We start from the raw sequence: 4,561 nt of genomic DNA, 5'->3' as shown, positions 1-4,561 counted from the left end.
GTTCCTGCTCTCGCTCTCTCTCTCTCTGTCAAATAAATAAAATCTTTAAAAAAAAAAAAAGAATTTCTTTCCTTTTTAAGGCTGAGTAATATTCCTGTGTGTGTGTGTGTGTGTGTGTGTGTATCGCATTTTATTTATTCATTCATCTCTTGATGGACACTTGCGTTGCTTTCACCTCTTGGCTCTTGTGAATATGTGTGTTCTTAAGCCTCTAAATCTGTGGTAATTTGTTAGTCAGCAAAAGAAAATTAATACCACAATAATAACACCACACAGGGACATGGTAAAGATTAAGAAATAAATTCTATAAACTACAAAGTGTAGTATAATTTTACAGTGAGGTCACGTTATCTGCATATTTAACTTAATAGATTTAACATGAAGGGCTCCAAAAAGAAGAAGAAGAAGGAGAAGGAGAAGGAGAAGAAAAGAGGACGAAAGTACATTTTTTACAAATGTGAGCAATTCTGCCAGTCCCTGCAGGTGGCGAGTGAGGAGTGAGCTGGTGAAGGCAGGTGACTGATGTGTCCTCACATGCCTGAGCACCTTGGCCTGAACGATGTTCTAGTGTTTTGGAACATGTATTTTCTGTGCTGCTAATAAATTACCACAAACTCAGCAGTGTAAAACAACATGATTCTTACCACAGTGTCTCTGGATCGGGAGCCCAGGCACCGCTTCATGCCTTCTCTCTTTTAGGGTCTCCTGAAGCTAGAGTGGAGGTGTCAGCCGGGCTTGCATCTCTTCTGGAGGCTCAAGTAGAGAGGAATCTGCCTCCAGATTCACTCCTATCGTTGGCAGAATTCATTTCTTTGTGGCTGCCCGATTGAGAACGTGTTGGTGGGGTGTTGGTGGGGGGCCAATTTTGGCTCCAAGATGTCTGCCATGGTTCTCTCCCCCGTGGCCCCCGTTTAGGCAGCTTGCTTCCTCAGGAGGCAGAGAGTCTCTAGAGCAAGTCCACCAGCACGATGGAGCCTTGCAGAACGTAACACAACAGTGGGAGGGACATCCCGTCACTTCTGTCGTATCCTACTGGTTAGGAGCAAGTCACAGGAGGAGACGGTACACGGGCATGGACAACAGGGGACAGGGGGCTTTGGGGGTCACCTTCTATCTGTCTGCCACACCAGATTAAGCTGCAAATATGGGTATGTAGCCCAGGACGGGCCTTAAAGACCGAACAGCCCAGTGCTTCCCCAACCTTAGCTAAACATGCAGAGGTATGCAGTCGAAACACAAACACACGACAACAACAACAACAACAAAGGAAGATCCCTCCTGCCCTCTCCAAACCTTCAGCATCATGGTCTCTGGGAGGTGGAGTCCAGGCAACTGTAGTTAAAAAAAGAAAATCCATAGTGATTTGAATGTGTAGCCGCGACAGAAAAGTCCTGATGTAGTCTAAATCCCGCCTTTTAGACCTGAGACACTTGGGCCCAGAGTGGTACAGCGACGAACCCCAAACCACACAGGACATCAGAGCAGAGCCAAGCCCAGACCTCAGGGATCCTAAATTTCATTTTGTGCTTTTTCTATTATACCATGCTGCCTTCTTAATTTGGAATTTGCGAAGACTATACTTTCAGGGATCATTTCTATAGTTTGTTAATTTGGAATTTGCGGACTATGTTTTACTTCTCTACAACCTGTGGCGAGAAAAATCTTCACTAGGAAACCACTTCTTTTCGGTAAACGTTGGAGCTGGCTCACACCGGCTCGTGGCATTTCTTCCCGGCTCCTGGTTTTGGAGATCTCACAGTGGTAGCTCGACACTGGCCGTGCTAGAAATCGTTACACCAGGGCAACTGGCAAACGCCGGAGGTCAGGCTTCCCACCACCCACTCCTCCTCGGACAGCAGGGACACCTTCACCAGCCCTCCACTGTCCATTTAAATTTGAAAAATGCTGAATGCATCTGTACAGTGGAGATTGTGTAATTATGTCTACTCTTGGCCAAAATGCAAATAGAGCTCAGAAAATTAAAGGTACGAACAGGAATGTGGCACATGTCTTCCTACTTAGCCTGACCAGTATTAATGAATGTTTGGTGGGGGGACTGAATGAACCGTTTGGGAGTTTTCTTCCCCCCCCCCCTCGCTTTTCTTGTCTCTAAAGTTAGTGTGGACTGCTCTGCTCACTACACAGGTTGTTCATTTATCTTCAGAGCAGAGTTCACCTTCCATTTTTCACCCTGTCCTACGGACGCTGTAAGATACGACATCGATAGAATTCTAGGTGCATCACTGCAGTCCAGATTCCTGACAGAGAAGCTTGTGGGACTCTTTGCCTGTTTCTCTGGGCACAGCCTTTCTATGACAGGGAGAATAAACCCAGGATGCTGTTTATGGAAAATAAGATCTTCTGTTGGGTTGACAGAGTGAAGTTTTCCACCTACTTCTACCCTGAGGGGGCCTTGAGGAAGTGTTTCTGTCAGTTCTGTTTCACAGCTCTGACGTGTTGCTTTGAGCTTTGATTTCCTGAGACCTCGAGGCCTGAAGCCCCCGAACTGGGCGGAAAACGGGACCAACTCTGAAAACGGTTCTGAAGAATTGTCCCTTGATGTGAGAGGCTTGCTCATTCCGTGGCCTGCCAGTGCTTTTGACTCCAAATTGTGAACCACGAACTTCATATAGATCTTTCTCCTTCCCCCTCCTACTTATTGATCTTCCACTGCTGTGCTGTTCTCTCTTTGTCTTTGAGGAAAGTCAGTATGGAGAGTCAGCATGGTTTAACTGAAAAAGCACAGGTTTGATGTTAGACAGACCTGCATGGCTCCACCACTTACCAGGTGCGTGACCCCAGGGCCAGTTGCTCTCTGAGCCTCAGTCTTGGAAAATGGAGGCAATAATATCTATTCTTCAAGGTTTTTTCTACTGGGAGGATAAATGAAAATTACATGTAAAAAGATGAGCCCTGTGCCTGGCACACAGCAAGAACAATGCGTGTTAGCTCCCTCTAGTGGGTACTCCCTGTAATAGCAACAGCAAATCTTCAGACTATTTGCAATATTTATGAATATTCACTACTCATCAATTTACATGTGTTTATTTCATTTTATCTTCACAACAATTTTCTGTAATTTAGGAGATTAAATTTAATTTCCTCAATAAAGCTTTTATTGATAATTTAATCTAAGATTATCCCACCTACCCATCACGATATCCCAGAGCCCTAGTATATATATATTTTTGCAGCACTTACCATTATCCAGAATTATATTCTTTATCTGTTGCATACTTATTGTCAGTCTCTATCTGTTAAAATATAAGCTCAAATGAGAGAAGCAGCTTTGGTTTGATTTCAACTGTTCCTCCAGCGCCTGGCATGTATCAGAAAATACATATTTTTTGGAATGAATGAGGGAAGCACTCTTACGATCTTCATTTAGCCCCAGGATGAAACACAAACTTAGATATGTTAAATGAACGGTCTTAAGTTAGAGAGCTAGTAAGAAGTGGAAAAAGCCTGGATTGGAATTTGGATTGTTGGACTCTGGAATAGGTGCACCTGATTATCTCCCTACCCAGGCTTGTGGTCCATGGGTGAAGTTTTTATAGAGAGCCCATGGTTTCTTGAAGTCTTTGCTAAGCTACATAATAAGTCCAGCACTGTCTTAGGGGATATGAGATTTAAAGCTTTTTTTTTTTTTTTTAGACAGAGAGAGAGTGCTTGTGAGTGGGGGTGGGGAGGGGCAGCAGGAGAAGGAGAGAGAGAATCTCAAGTGGGCTCCATGAGCCTCACAAGAGGCTTGATCTCATGACCCTGAGATCATGACCTGAGCTGAAATTAAGAGCCACCCAGGTGCCCCAGAGGATGTGAGATTTAAAAAAGAAGCTTAATTCCAAGATCTTAGAGTGTGTGTGTGTGTGTGTGTGTGTAGGCTCCAAGCCCAACCCTGAGATCAGGACCTGAGCTGAGATCAAGAGTTGGATGCTTAACCAACTGAGCCACCCAGGTGCCCCTCCAAGATCTTTGTTTTGAAAGATCCTAACTGGGGGTCTTTCAAACTGGGAAATTCTAACTGGGAAAATAAGGTGTACATCATAAAATGGAGAATAACACAATAATACACTTGATTAAGTGTTCAAGATTTGAAGAGGAGAGTATGTGGCTGTACTCCATCAGAGATGGGGCAATAGACACAAAAGCCAAAGTTGGTTTTGTTTTTAAGTTCTCTTTAACTCATTTGTTCATTTATCCAGCAAACATGAAATACCTACTGATTGCCATGTATTACACTTGTTATGCACTTTGAATATACAGTAGAATAAGTGATGGTCCTCTACTCTCAGGGAGCTCATGATTCATGGGAAACACAGGCATATGCAGTATAATTATGCTGCTATATATTAGGTATAATTATGAAGATTTTCATAGGGTATCAGTTACACCACAGGCAGAGAGAAGAGATAGGGTGGCTAGTAGCCAGGGACCAGCTGATGAAGTGCCATTTTTGTTGCATTAGGGACTTTTGGCTTTGTTCTCTACCTTAGTGCTTCTTAAGTGGAGGTGATTTTGTACCCCTCTAGGATATGATTTATGGAGATTTGGCAAATTTAGC

At 43.7% G+C, this 4,561-nt stretch overlaps 1 pseudogene; it reads left to right on the top strand.

Moving 5' to 3' along the window:
- The first annotated feature begins 1,570 nt into the window (after positions 1-1,570).
- LOC118522809 (small nucleolar RNA U3) lies at positions 1,571-1,672 on the top strand (annotated as a pseudogene).
- Positions 1,673-4,561: the final 2,889 nt, after the last annotated feature.

This window comes from Halichoerus grypus, chromosome 3 (assembly GCF_964656455.1).
Source record: "Halichoerus grypus chromosome 3, mHalGry1.hap1.1, whole genome shotgun sequence".
NCBI classification, from domain to species: domain Eukaryota; kingdom Metazoa; phylum Chordata; class Mammalia; order Carnivora; family Phocidae; genus Halichoerus; species Halichoerus grypus.
Note: the sequence above shows the minus strand (reverse complement) of the source record. Positions and strands in the feature narration are given on the sequence as shown.